This window comes from Hyperoodon ampullatus (genome assembly GCF_949752795.1).
Source record: "Hyperoodon ampullatus genome assembly, chromosome: 3".
Lineage (NCBI taxonomy): Eukaryota > Metazoa > Chordata > Mammalia > Artiodactyla > Ziphiidae > Hyperoodon > Hyperoodon ampullatus.
In genome coordinates, this window is record NC_136916.1 from 32,628,270 (window position 1) to 32,643,827 (window position 15,558).

A 15,558-nucleotide genomic window follows, 5' to 3' on the forward strand; every position below is an offset into this window, starting at 1 on the left:
GCCGCTGGACATGCAATGTTGCCTACGGCTCATGACCACCGACGTCTCCCTCTGTAGTTTAAAATCACGTGCCAGTGGGGCCACAGTTTGTTGAAATCGAAATCACGGAGGCTTTTCTGCAAATACTGATGATGGTCTTCAGAAAGTATACATTCTAGAGAGATATCTACCTACCTATTAGCTTTGACTTAATTACATGGATAAATTTTAAGAAGTGCAATATCTTTTCCTACCAAAAGAATGTAATGGACTACCAGTAGATACAAACTGAATTCCAAGCAAAAAAAAAGAGGAAGATTAATTGGTTGGATTCTTTCCATTTTGTTGAAATTTCATGGCGGGGAATATGTTACAGAGGAGATGGTTAACCCATGCCTTTTTTTTTAGGGAAGCTAAGGGAGATAGCAAGATGAGAATAAAAAAAAAGCATGGGTTCTCTTTCCCTTAATGTACTTAGACCATCACAGGCAAAGAAACAGGGTATGTATCCATAAAGGGGGTTACTTCTCTGCTGACTTTTATCAAGGGCTACCGACTTTTCATTCTTGCCCTTCTGTCATCATTACGATCTTCATTGCAGATCTTCATGGAAACGTTCTGGACCTTCTTCCTGGTGCCCCGGGTAGGAAGGTGCTGGACTGCCAAATCAGGCATGGCGTGAAGTGTGCTCTCTGCTTAATAGGCCAAGGTGTTCAGGCCAGGAGACCTTCCTGTACCCACCTCAAGGTGTGGGAGAGTTGCTTGCTAACGACGTACGATCAATATCTGAAAGTCATGGCATCCCAAAGGATCTCCCATTCTTGCTTTGGTGTGTGGTTCCTCTCCTTAATCTTCTGTCTCCTGGTGGTACCCGTTGCTCTGCTTCTCACACATGAGTTGAAGAATTTGGAACTTGTCCTTGTGCCTTGAAGAGTAGAGACAATGGCTGAACATTGACATTCTAACTATAAACCATGGTTTCCGTGCACCACTAATACCAACCATTTCCAGTGGCTTTAAAAAATTTTTGAAAGCTTGTCAATAATATGATAAAGGCTGTGAGGTATTCTCAACTACCCCAACACCTACTCCAGAGTTTTGAATACTTGTCAGCTGTGCAAAAAAAAAATGATCTATTTAACCGTTTATCTATCTATCTATAATGTCTATCTAAATACCTAAGTTTGGTTTATTGTCATCTCTGTTAAATAACTTGAGAGCAAGGTTTCTCCAGTGTAAGGAAGCCGTTGTAATTTCATTAGAATTTGATCTCAGTTTCCACCTGTTGAATGGTGCTTTGACATAATTGGACGGAAAGAATCCTTTTCGGCATTTGATCCTAATGTCTTGTTACAGGTTAAAGAAAAATGATTGATAGAAACTAGCTACCTTAATTCTTCTGAGAACAAGGTGGATTATAAATAAATGCTGGTGGTAAGAATCATCACTCTGGATGATATAATACACTCCTGAAAGAGAGGTTTGGGAAGCATCTCAGATTTTAAAGCAATAGACGTTCAGCCTCCATCCTAAAAACTTCCAAATAATGCTTAGCTTGCTGGGTCTAATCCTATTGTTCACTGTAAAGGGTAGTCAGAACATTTCATGTTGTTAATAAATAAGGGATGGATGCTTTCATCTGTAGTGAACCTTTGTTTTTAGAGGTCTTCACGTCGTCTATTTCTAGTCTCATGTTTATGTACAGATTTTCAGCTAGGTGACTGCAATTTAAGCCTTAGTATGGAAAACTGAGGATTTATAATTGAAAATGAAAAAACATATATATTACTGTCTACTGTCAGAATTTTAGTCTTTTGGTGCTCTGTTTTGGGTTGGGCACATTCAATAAGGTTGTTTCTTTCACCCCAAAAGGGATTCTAGATTAATACCCTCGGGAGTTGGGTGTTGCCATCCCAGCTCTCCTCCCAACCAGTACGGCTCTAGAACACATCCCAGTCCTGCCACTGTCACCTTTATCACGGGTTAAGCCACGAGAGCAGCAGAGATAGGTTGTTCCCAGTCTCTTGCTCTATGATTGGCAGAGAAGTGGAGATGCAGTTACCCAGGATAAGAAAAATTTGTCAAATCCCATTCGGACTCCTTCCTTTGCCAGGTAGGATCATGGTGGATGGACCAAACCACTATTGCCACTGCCCTTGGGTGAATCTATTCCTAATGGGCCCTGTTGGGGCCATGTGCCTAGCTCCGTAGAGAGGGCATGATTATAAGCCCCACCCCACACATAGAAGAGAAGGGACTCTTTAGAATTTTCTTCTTTTCATATCTGGAGAGGTTGTGAAAGAAATTTAGTCTTGCTCTAAGTCCAGTGTAGCTTTAAAATTCAGCTCAGCATCATTGCCATGTAATGGAAACATCCAGACCTGATAATACCCCTGGGAAACCACACAGTGGTGGCCCAAAGGCAAGGTGGTTTCCTCTGGAAAGGGAATATCCATGGCTTGCATCCTGATGGATGCTTGGGGTCTTGGAATCTAGATAAGGTGAAGTTCACGGTCGGGTCCTTTCTCTCCATTGATCCCAAGCTTGTTACACTTTCTTTCCCTGGACCCCAGACTCACTCCAGCTCCTCCATCCTATTTGCAGAAAGGGTCAAGACCAGAGTCTGGTCAGGAAGGAAGCATCTACCCATCCCTCTAAAACCTGCCTCTAATCTCCTGCTGCTGTGAGCTCCCTGGAGGTGACATAGGGACTGGCCTGACTTTTGTAGTGGGCGCAGCTTCTACCTCGCTCTCTGGCATTTTCACATGAAGTATGATTTCTTGTGCCGAAACCAAAAATCACTACACTATCAAAATTTACTTCATTTCTCTTGCATTTAAAAAAATGAACAATCAGATGTCATTAAGGGATTGTTCTGAAATTAGATCTCTTTAGCCAATGATTAAAGTTGGAATCATTTCATCCTCTTTTTCATTCTGAATTTGCTTGGAACACAGCCTTGCAGAGAAGCAAAAAAATTTCCCAGCCCAGCTCACAGTTTTCAGATATTTTACGCCAGTATCCTCTCCTTTAAACGGAAAATACAGTCAAGCAAATCATACATATATCACCCATTGCTAGCTGGTCATAAATTGTTAGTATTTTAGGGCATGTAGCTATGTGGTTGGTATCTGCAAGGCTAGCTTGATAGATGTGCTAAAATTCACTGTTCTGAATGTGCCATAAGTTCTGACACCCTTATTGGAATCAAGGCAGTGCTGTTTTTGTTTACAGTTTATCAATCTAACAGCAATGGCACCTCATTTTTCTTAACAAAAAAAGCTCTGCCAATAGTAAATGATTCTGTTAAGTGGTATAAAAATGTGTGAATGTTGAAATTCAACATGCTTCATATTATAACCAACCTGCAAGAATATTGTGGTCAACTGTGTGAATACCAAATCAGAGTATACTGTGTATTGTACTTCGGAATTTTGTATTTAAAGGCAAAAATATTAGTAATAGTTGGTATACTTGGGGAAAAGTGTATTAAATATTTATTAAGTGACAATGAGAAATGCAACAAACTTCCTTATTTATGCCTTATGAGTAAAGGGGTGTGAAATATTAGGTGAAGTTTTATGAGCAAGACTCTAAAGGAATGGGTATCCATGAAGGCAGGGACTCGTCTTTTCTATGTTTGTTCTGAAAAGCTCTCAGCACACTCTTGGTGCTTGATCATTGTTATATAATACCAATAACTAAGCACATTTTTAGATCTTTTTTCAAATGGCTTGTGTAAAATTTGGTTAATGTATAATGGTTGGTTTGAAGCTATCATGTAAAATCTGCCTCTCCAAATATAATCGAAAATAAACTGAAAAATGATAAAATAGCATGCCGTGAGGTTTTATTCTATGCATGAATTATAAGTTGTCAGTTTCACGCACAGATCATAAGCATCCAACTCGATGCTTTTTCACAAATTGAACACATCCATGTAATCAGCACCCAGATCAAAAACCAGAACATTCAACCACCCCAGAAACCTCCCTCAGGCCCCCTTCCAACGAAAACCTTGCAAAGAACTGTCCTGACTTTTAAAGGCACATGTTAGTTTTGCCTGTTTTAAAGCTTTGTGTGAATGCATTTCATGCGGTATGTACTCTTTTGTATCACTCAACATGATGTTGTGAAAAACATCCATGCTGTGGTGTGTGGTTGTAGTTTTCTCATTCTCATTGCACTGATTGTGAATATAGCACGATTTATTTATTCATTCCACTGTTGATGGACATTTGGGTAGCTTCCAGTTTGGGGCTAGGAATATGCTTGTATGTGCATTTCTGTAATGGGTATACCTAGGAGTAAAACTGCTGGATCATGAGATGTGCTTATGTTTTGCTTTAGTAGACACTGCCAAAAAGTTTTTGAGCATGGTTCTACCAACCTACAGCCCCATCAGCAGTGTATATGGGAGTTCCACTTGCTCTACATCCTATTAAACAATTGATACTGTCTGTCTCTCATCTGAGCCATTCTGCTCGGTGTGTAGTGGTATCTCATTGTGTATTTAATTTGTGTTTTTCTGGTCACTAATAAGACTTGCTACCTTTTTGTATATTTATTGACCATTTAGATCTCATATTTTGTGGAGTGCCTGTCCACATTTTTGCCAGCTTCTATTAGGTTTTTGTCTTTTTCTTATTGATTTGTAGACATTCTCTACAAATTCTGGAAATGAGTTATTTGTCAGATATACATTATAAATATGATTTTCCATTCTGTGAGCTGCATTTTCTACTCTTTTTGAGTCTTTTTGATCAATGGAAGTTCTCTATTTTAACATAAAAATGTATCATTTTCTTCTTATGATTGGCAATTTGAGTCCTGTTTGAGAAATCTATGCAGACTCCAATGTCATGAAGATGCTGTATACTTTAAGAAGCTTTATTGTTTTATTTTTCATGGTTAGATCTGTGCTCCTTTTTTTAAATTATTTTTTAATATTTTTAACCTTTTATTTTATATTTGAGTATAGTTGATTAATAATGTTATGTTAGTTTTAGGTGTACAGCAAAGTGATTTGGTTATACATATACATGTATCTATTCTTTTTCAAAATTTTTTCCATTTAGGTTGTTACATAGTATTGAGCAGAGTTCCCTGTGCTATACAGTAAGCCCTTGTTGGTTATCCATTTTAAGTACAGCAGTGTGTACATGTCAATCCCACACTCCCTATCCCTTCCCCCCACCTTTCCCTGCTGGTAACCATAAGTTCATTCTCTAAATCTGTGAGTCTGTTTTGTAAGTTCATTTGCATCATTTCTTTTTAGATTCCACATGTAAGCGATATCATACGATGTTTCTCTTTCTCTGTCTGACTTCAGAGAGAGAGAATCTCTTCTCTCTTCTGTATGACAGTCTCTAGGTCCATCCATGTTGCAGCAAATTATGGGCATTATTAATAATGTACTCTTCTTGGGGGGGCTTCCCTGGCACCGTGGTTGAGAATCTGCCTGCCAATGCAGGGGACACGGGTTCGAGCCCTGGTCCGGGAAGGTCCCACATGCCTCGGAGCAACTAAGCCCGTGCGCCACAACTACTGAGCCTGCGCTCTAGAGCCCACGAGCCACAACTACTGAAGCCCACATACCTAGAGCCCGTGCTCTGCAACAAGAGAAGCCACTGCAATGAGAAGCCCACGTACCGCAATGAAGAGTACCCCCGCTTGCTGCAGCTAGAGAAAGCCCCCGCACATCAACAAAGACCCAACACAGCCAAATATAAATAAATAAATAAATTTAAAAAATATAATGTACTCTTTTTGGAATTGATATTTATACCTGGTATGAGGTAGGGGGTTAAGATATGTTTCTTCCCCATTTGTATATCCATTGATTGGTGCTATTTATTAGAAAGTTCATCTTTCCCCCTTTGACATTAGTCTGTTGAAAGTAAATATGGTTTTCTTGACTTTTTATTCTGCTCCATTTGTCCTGTCATCCGTTCTTGTGTAAGCACAACATTGACATAATTTTTTCAACCCTGAGACGTTAGGCATTCCTCGCCATGAAGTAAATGAATGATAGCTTACTTGGGCAGAAGCCTGAGCTTGGGAAATCATATCATGGAGAATGGTGAAGAGAGAACTCACCCAGCTTCTTTTGTGTCATCCTGCCACTCACAAACGTCACTGAGTTCCCAGCTTGAGTCATTAAAGAAAAGTGACTAAACATGAGTCATGGCACATTGGAAAAAGCAATTAATATCTTGACGCCTAAACACAGAAAGAGGTCTCTGACAAGATCTTGGAGACCGTTAGAGAGACTATACCATGCTGGGTATAAGAATGCTTTTTAGTTTTATGATAAAATAGTAATTCAGACCCACAAATCCAAAGTTTGCATACAGATGGACTGGACCTGGATTGAAATTTGCCTAAGTATTCTGAAAAAATGAATTAAGAAAACAATATAAGTAATCTTTTTTTTGATATTGTCACTTTCAATTTTGTTCATCACTAAAAGGAAGATAGCTGTAGTTCCAGGGATGCCCCATACACTGGCGTGAAATAGCAATGCTTTCTTCTCAATAGCTTCACTATCCCACTTTGGCACAGCTGCCAAGAACCACATCATGGTAAGAATTACCCACCAAACGCTGCCAGCCATAATAAAAAAAAATAGAGTACCACTAAAATCATGGTACAGGCTTTATTATGAGATCCTTGTGTCACTGTGGAAGCCTTATACTGTGTAGGGCTAGATGCATTGCAGGCTACTCGGTCCTCAAGCAAAAACACAATAAAGAAAATTAATGATACCATCATGTAGCAGACTGCATAAAATAGAATAGGTCTTTCAGGATAATGGAATCTTGTGACATCAATCAAAAAAGTTAAAAAAGTAAATAATGTGGCAGAGAGGCAAATGATTGAAATCAATCCTATGAAACACGGAGCAAATGAAAGTTCTTCTCTCCTAAAGTACATATTTGGACGAGGAGGTGAACAATCACACACGTGTGAAAAGGACTAGCCAAGATCAAGATCAATTTTCAACTCTCGGGGACACCAAAAACCATAGTCCCTCTGCACTGCCACTGGGGCTCCTTCAGTAGGATCTCCAGCTAAATTCACATCCACAAGTCGAGGATACAGTTCATCACAATCTGGGAACCTACTGAATTCCATATCTTCAGGCCAAGGAACACCAAACATCTCCATGAGCTTCAAACACTCTCTGTAAGCCCTCCGACAGAGCCTAGGGCAGGGAAGTGTGACATGTCCGTATGCCATACAAATAGGAGCATAGAGTGCACAAATGGCCGGAAATCCCGAGAACAATCCAAATTCACCATAGGGTGGAATGGCTTCATTGCTAAAGCTGCTGTCTGTTGGTCATAATGTTCAGGAGATTAGGCATGAAGGTGGTATTATAAGACAAATCTTGGCACATCCTGAAGGTAATAGGTTCACAAGAAAACAAACTGTGCCCACCTATATGCCCCACAAACATAGTCGAGGGCCACAGAATGAAGATGATCCAACTCACAGCCATGCTTCCTTGACTGAATGGGATTCAGATGGTCAGGCCTACTCAATATGTATTTTAGATCTTTATACCCTTGCAGGCCTCAGCTTGAAAATACTTCTCTCTTACTGTTAAGTTCTTCAAACAGAAATACACTTTGCACCGTCAGAGGTTTGTTAGCTTGGTCTCACAAAAGGCATTTGTTGGGCCTCCCTGGTGGCGCAGTGGTTGAGAGTCCGCCTGCCGATGCAGGGGATACGGGTTTGTGCCCCGGTCTGGGAGGATCCCATATGCCGCGGAGCGGCTGGGCCCGTGAGCCATGGCTGCTGAGCCTGCGCGTCTGGAGCCTGTGCTCCGCAACGGGAGAGGCCACAACAGTGAGAGGCCCGCGTACCACAAAAAAAAAAAAAAAAAAAAAAAAAAAAAAAGGCATTTGTTTTTGGTTTCACAATATGGGAAAATGACATCATCTTGCCTCTTATTTTCAGTTTATTACATAGGGCACCACTTGGCCAACATACCAAGTTGATCAACCACATTCCCAAACAACAGATTCCATCTTAGGAGAAGAGCTATTTCTTCCCTTGACTGAAATATCTCACACCTCGGGGCCAGGCTCCTGGGGGCCTGCAGCACCAGCCAGGGGTGGCCGCGGGTCCCTCAGGTACATGGAGAGAACGAGGACCGCCGGTGAGCACGCACGGACCAATATAACTAATCTTGTAGAAGACAATGTTTATTCTCCCTAAGAGGACAAATCAATTGCAATATGCCATTGTAAGTCATTTTAATCCGACATTAATTTAGAGTCCTCCCCCCAGGTACTAGCAAAAGTCAATACTTGGTTAATATTGGATGTACCTTTTTAAAAAGCATACACCACTTCCTTCCTCTAGAATTCAGGCTTGGCCATAGCTGTCCTTGGCTTTCTCCAGGGTGAGCCTGAATTATTGAGATTTTGCTGTACCTGGAATTGGTTTATGTCTTCACTACTCCTTGTAATGAAAAGAAGAGGGAGATGGTACATATGACTTCACATAGAAGTGTTAGTATGTTATGTGAAAAATATACCCGTATCCGAAATCAGGAAAACTTTAGAGTTCCTGGCTGGAACCAGTCACCGCATTTCAACCCACACAAACACTGTTGCTGTCTCAAAATTGACTTCAACTTGTAGCAGTTTTTGAAATTCCCGAAAGGTTCATTACATCCTGGACATAAAATTATTGTTAGGAATCAGTAGTGCAAGTGTGGCTAATTACAGTACAGTTTCCTTTCCTTTGTCAAGGAAGGCGCTTAATAAATTATTCCTAATAAGTTACTGAGTAGTTATCCTGCTAATAGAAGAACATGTGCATGGTATTTTCATGCTGGTTATGCACAGTCATGTTCTCCATTTTAATGATTCTTGTATACTTTCAGAAGTCCCAATGAGGGAGCCTTTCCTAGCTCATATTCTCTGGGACCAATGCTGTTTGATCTGGATGTCTCAGCCAGTCTAAATTAGCATTTTGTTGTTTTATTATTAAAGTTCAGTTTTCTCATTAGCAATGTATATGTGACCTATATACTTCTTTCTGATCCAATCTTTTTTCTACCCTTCAGTTTATTCATTTATTTATTTAGTCAACTGATATTTCTTAAGCAACTTGAATGTGCCAAGGCAGTGGCTCATGGCTGAAATATTGTCCCCAGAAGGGAAAATGTCTTGTACATACTACATGCTTAATAAATATTTGTTGAGTGGACGTGTGAACAAATGAATTCATGAAAGTCTTAGACCTGATGTCTTGGAACTTCTATTCTAATGAATATGCAGATAGCAATCGCTTGCAAATACATAAAATAATTTCAAACAGCAATAGGCGTAATGAAGAAAGATTTTCAACTTAAGAGCAGAGGTACTGCTTGAGTTAGGGTAGCCAGGGAAGGCTCCCCCGAGGATATGGAGCATGGAGAACTGAAGATGAGCATTTCTGACAGAGGGAACTTGCAGTGCGAAGGAAGGCCAGGGTAGCTTGAACTTAGTGAACTGGACAAGGGATTTGGTATGAGGAGAAATTGGTGACGTAGGCAGAGGCTAGGTTCTGTAGGGACTTATCAGCCACCATAAGGATGTTCGGTTTTATTTTCAATGTAATGGGAAGCTTCTGGAAGATTGCAAACAGGGAGATGACATAATCCATCATCTGATTTATACTTTTAGGAGCTCGCTCTGGCTGCAATGTGGAGAATGGACCACAAGGAAGCAAGGCTGGAAACAAGGAGAGGAGATAGTTGCAGTGATTCCAGGGGGAGATGCTGGTGGCTGGACCAGGGAGAGGCAGTGGAATTAAACTCCGGCTTTTTTTTTTTTTTTTTTGCAGTACGCGGGCCTCTCACTGTTGTGGCCTCTCCCATTGCGGAGCACAGGCTCCAGACGCTCAGGCCCAGCGGCCATGGCTCACGGGTGCAGCCGCTCCGCAGCATGTGGGATCTTCCCAGTCTGGGGCATGAACCCGTGTCCCCTCCATCGGCAGGCAGACTCTCAACCACTGTGCCACCAGGGAAGCCCTTGGCAGTGGATTTAGAAAGGACTGAGCTTGTGTTTGTAGATGCAGCCAACCAGACTTGCTGATGAGGAGTGAGAGAATGACACAAGTTGATCAGGGTTGACTTTTGGATTTTTGGCTTGAGGAACAGGGTAAGTGTTGGTACTGTTTAATTTATTGGAGAAGACTTTAGAAAGAACAGCTTGGGGAGAGGGAATGGTATCTAAGGCTCTATTTGGGGCATGTTCCATTTGAGGTTTTTGTCATCTGGTCTCTAGAGGATGAAATTTGACCTGCGAGGTTCAGTGGTTTGGCTCTTGCCTACCTCTCCCATCGCTTTCTATACTGAAGTATTTTATGCACTAGATACCCCACACAGCCTGCCTGCCGTCTCAAACGCCTCTTCTCTGCCTGGACAATGCACCTTGAAAACTCTACTCAGTATCATGTTCCCTAGGAAGTCTTCTGTATCAGTCAGTTTATCCCATCATATGCTGCACTAACAAGCAATCCCCAAACCTCAGTCGCCTATAACAACAAAGGTTTGTTTATGTCCTGTGTTGCACGTTCATCATGAATCAGTGCAGCTGGATTTCAGTTCTTCTTCATTACAGGACCCAGGCTGAATGAGCAGCCCCATATTTGGGATATACCTGTCTCCTGACTGAGGGGAAGAGAAGGATGGCAGGAGTACATAATGGCTCTTAAGGTTTCTGCTCCAAAGTGACACACCATCCCTGCATTTACATTTCATTGACAGGTCAAGTCACAGGCCCAGCCTGATTTTAATGGGGTGGAAAAATCGACTTCTTGATTGAGGAAAAACTAAGGAGGGAGGAGTCTGGTAGCAAAGGGCAGTGGTTATTTTTTTTAAAATAATAATAATGAACACAATGCTAATTAGCATAGGAGCATGATAGGTATGCAAATTCTCAGGCCCCACCCCAGATCTACTGCAAGAGAAAACCTCAGAGGTAGGGGGAAGGATGGAGGTCCAGTATTCTGTGATTTGACCAGTCCTCCAGGTGATTCTAATTCATGCTCAAGTGTGAGAATCACTGACCTCACCCACCTTCTCCGGTGGATGAGGACTATCACCCACCAGAGAAGACTATCTTCTTCTACCAACTAGGTCAAGGGCTATTCCCTAGGGTACCCACACTTCTATCACTGTTGTTGCTGCTTTATTTGGAAGTTCAAGCCTTTTCAATACCACCACTGACATAGGGTAGGCATGCAATAAATACCTGTAGGACTGTAAAAAGAAACTCTCATGTGACCCACAGGAGCAATGTAGCATTTGCCATCCTAGCCCAGTTCTGGAGGTCCAGTCCATAATGCTCCTGAGACCTGTGTTTTATACAAGATCAAGGAGTGTCTCAACTCCTAGAAGTCACTGTCTATGCACGTCACTTATCTTAGTTCATTGCAGAACTTGTCATTATGCAGACATAATTATTTATTTTTCATACTAGAATGGAATCTCCATAAATGCTGCATTTTCAGCACCCACAACAGTGCTAAGCCCAGAGGACTTCAATGAATATTTGTGAAAAGAATGAATAGAGTATTTCTTCATATTTGCATCAAAAGTGAAAAATCACACGAGTTGCTGCTTTTAAAAGAAAGGGTGCTGGGCTTCCCTGGTGGCGCAGTGGTTGGGAGTCCGCCTGCCGATGCAGGGGACATGGGTTTGTGCCCCGGTCTGGGGAGATCCCACATGCCGCAGGGCAGCTAGGCCCGTGAGCCATGGTCGCTGAGCCTGTGCGTCCGGAGCCTGTGCTCCGCAACGGGAGAGGCCACAACAGTGAGAGGCCCGCGTACCGCAAAAAAAAAAAAAAAAAAAAAGAAAAGAAAGGGTACTTACTTTAGAAAGCATGTTATTAATGTGGGGTTGGAATGCTCAGTGAACTTACAAATTCCTGAGGCTAAACTTCTGTAAATTAGCTGGAACATTCTCTATTTGTAATAAAAACTAGCGTAAGACAAATTTGAAAAAATGATACATGTAGTAACTCTAATGGTCCTTTACATAAAGACAGCATGACAAAATCTACAAAGCACTTTCACATTGTTGTTTACATAGTTTTCTCTGTATTTCAAGGCTAAGATTTTAGTTTCAGGAAGGTGTCTTGGGTTACGGTCTCCAGGAGTCAGACGATGGGACAGAGATTTGTTTGCAGGGTTTACGGGGAAGTGCCCATAGGATCAGCTGCCTGAAGGAGGGAGGAGGGAGGAGGGAGGACTCAGCAGGAGGAGGATGTGGACCACAGGGCAGCTGCAGGCGAGAGCGGGGCCCAGCACAAGGGGATCTCTGGAGGTGCTGTCCCACCTTGAAGCAAGGGACGGGGCCTTTCTGCCTCTGCAGGGAATAATGTTCAGAGGTGTTGCCTCTGGGGCATGGTGTGGTTTTGGGAGAGAAGGCTTTCTTCAGCTGAAAGTAATTCCCAGAGAGCAGATCACTGGAGAGCCTCAGCCACCAACACTCTTGTGGCCGGGGGACTGTGTGTTTCTGGGCTGGAGCGAGGATCTGGGCAGCCCAGCATCCAGCACAGGAGACTGCGTCAGCTTCACCTGTGAATTTGTTAGAAACGCACCTCAAGCCTACTCTGGATCTTAACAAGCCCGCTCAGATGATGCCAATGCACACTCAAACTTGAAGACCACTAGGCTTGAGGGTCTGAAGAGGGCTTTGGTCCCTTCACAGGACCCGAGGATCCACTTGCTTCTTATTCTGTATGATGCCACTTGAAAACTGATGACTTTCCTTTCAAGGGACCCAAAAGAATTCCCTTGGGCCACACTTGGAGTCAGTTTGTAATGGAAATTAAAATGTAGAAAAAAGGAAATGAATTGATTTTCCTGTGTTCAACAGTTTTCAAAGACAGAAAGAAAGCAAGGAAATCAAAAGAAGAGATATGAATGTGTCTGTGTAGGAAATGAATTTCCTGAGGTGTAGATAAGCAAAGAATAAATCAGCTGGGGAAGGAATCCTGTAGTGGGGATGACCTTCTGCCTCTAGCTGGCACTGTTAACACAAGACAGCTCTGTGGTCCAGTGTCAAAGTGGAGTGGGAAAGCGTCCTTTGTACGTAAAGTGTTTTTGCTAGTTATTTATGACTCAGGGAGTATTCAAATTAAATTTAGAGAAATTTGCAATATGTAGCACATACATTCTGTACACAATTATTATTAAAGCACCCAAGCTTTACTATACTAAAGTTTCCTCTTTTTTCCTTTCTAAGCTCTAAGAAAAATTAATCTTCATAATTATCATTGTACATTATCGAGATAACATTTTAAAATTATAATAACTCCTTGCATTTGTGCATCACTTGAAAGTTTTAACAGCCACATTAAGTGAAGAAAGCCGAGTGCAGAAATTGTGTCTAGTATGTTACTATTTGTTTAAAAACTAAGGTGCTAAAAAGAATATATATCATTGTATTGTTATCTATATGCATAAGACATCTTTAGAAGGGTAACTAATAACAGTGATTACCCTTTGCAGAGGGATGGGATTTGGAGGATGGGAAATAGAGTGGGAGGAAGAGTTTTCACTATATACCCTTCTGTACTTTTTGAAGTTCTAACCATGTGAATGTATTACTACTCAAAAAAAACTTTTTAAGAAAAATTTTGGGAGTTTTCCTGTATCCTCAGGAACGATGAGAAATGAGTATTGCCATTCTCATTTTACAAAGAGTCATGCACGTAGGAGAGATGGCACTTTAACTGTAGGCTTCTCATTTCTGTGACAGTGCTCTTTCTACAAACCATTTTGCTTCAAATTTTACCTAAATCTGAAAGTGCGGGGCGCAGTGCTGTATCTTGGAAGCCACTTGCACTGGTTTTACTCAGAAGTAAACCCAGGCTCACTGAGTTAACTGTTGCATCATTTACACTATTTTTATGGAACTAAAAGTCTGCTTTTTCAAAGAAAATCAAAGTAATATCTGTTTCATAAGCAAAGGACAATTTCCTTGAAATTATCTTTTGCTATCTGTGGAAGATTGCAGTAAACCTTGAAATTTACTAGATTATGAAATACAGAGCTGCTTTTTTTGATTTGAAGAGTTTTTGTAACTGGCCTCAAAGAAATATAGTCTAAAAGTCTAGGTTTCTCCTTAAGGATGGGTATAAAAAGACAACCCTGCATAGACTTGCACTCCAGGGCATGGCTCTGTCAGCCTTTCTAGCAGGGGTGCTTATGGCATAGAGTCTGTCTTATCTTCCAGAAACTGGGTCCCTTCAGAATTGTTATCTATGTGCATGCATGGTAAGTGTGGCAGATACAGAGGGGAGGAAGGAGGAAAAAGGGAGGCAAGGAGGGAGCTTAGCTGACTATTTGACAGTGACTTTATTTAGGTCACTCTTTTCATCAGTGGAATTCAACCTGGTACCGGCCCAACCTTGAGAAAGTCACTGAAATTGTTTACACATCTGTAAAATGGGAATCATTCCTACTTAGGGTCACTGGAACAATTAAAATGGTAAGGTAACTGGCATAGTGCCTAGAGAAAAGCATGTTTAAAATAGATATTGTTGGGAATTCCCTGGTGGTCCAGTGGTTAAGACTCAGTGCTTCCAATGCAGGAGGATGCAGGTTCGATCCCTGGTCGGGGATCAAGGATCCCACAAGCTGCGTGGCATGGCCAAAAAAAAATAGGTATTGTTTCAGGTGTGGAGTGACAGGGTTGAGGTTAGCTGCCTCTCCATCCCCCCATCTTTGAGATGGGGTCAATACCACTTACCTTGCAGGACTGCCATTAGAGCCAACAAGATAGTGAACTCGGTAATGGTTACTGAGGAAAGTCCCCCTTTCCCTGGCCCTATCAGCAGCGGTCTCCTCATCAGGGCCGCCAGCTCCAGCCAGCGACTCTTAGTAAAGAATAGCCCGATCATGCAGCTCCCTGCTCAAAGAGCAAAGATGGCAATCTAAACCCAGGAAGTGGGAGTCCTTGTCTGGATAGAGATGTGCAAAAGTCCCATAGCAGACCTGGGACCCGAGAGAGGCACCGGGGCCAGAGGCCTGAAGGTGGCGTCCTCTGAGAGGAGAGGAGGGTGGCTGCCGTGGAAGGGGTCAGGTTTTCTAGCACACATCCTGGAGCCTGAAGACAGAGCCCTGCAGAGCATCCATGTATGAGCCCTTGGGAGGACCTGACGAGGCCACAGTAATGTTGTGTTGGTAATTCTTGAAGCTGGTTGATGGGTCCATGGGGGTTTATTATACTACTCCTTCCACTTTTGCGTTGTTTGAAATTTTCCATAATAAAAAAGTTTAAAAAAAAGACCACGTTTCAAACTATACACACATTATACTGTATTGCATATAAGGTGTATTTCCAAATTAAAAATTGAAAGGATAAAAAAAAGACATGATGAGGAGGACCAGGGGAGGTCGGAGGTTCAAGGTTCTGGGGAGGGGAAGATTTGAAGGGTCAAAATAAGAGATAATGATGATCGAGCGCTTGTTACATGGGAGACACCCAGCGTGCATTACCTCATGTAGCTCTCAAAACCACCACCCAGTACGGCAGGTGCTCCTTGGGGCCCCATTTCACAGATGATG

The 15,558-nt window shown here is 42.0% G+C and overlaps 1 pseudogene across 1 annotated transcript; it reads right to left on the reverse strand.

Annotated features, from left to right (window-relative positions):
- Positions 1–6,304: 6,304 nt before the first annotated feature.
- On the reverse strand, positions 6,305–7,483 carry LOC307049486 (frizzled-3-like; annotated as a pseudogene). Its single transcript has one exon. The product of its transcript is annotated as a frizzled-3-like (transcript).
- Positions 7,484–15,558: the final 8,075 nt, after the last annotated feature.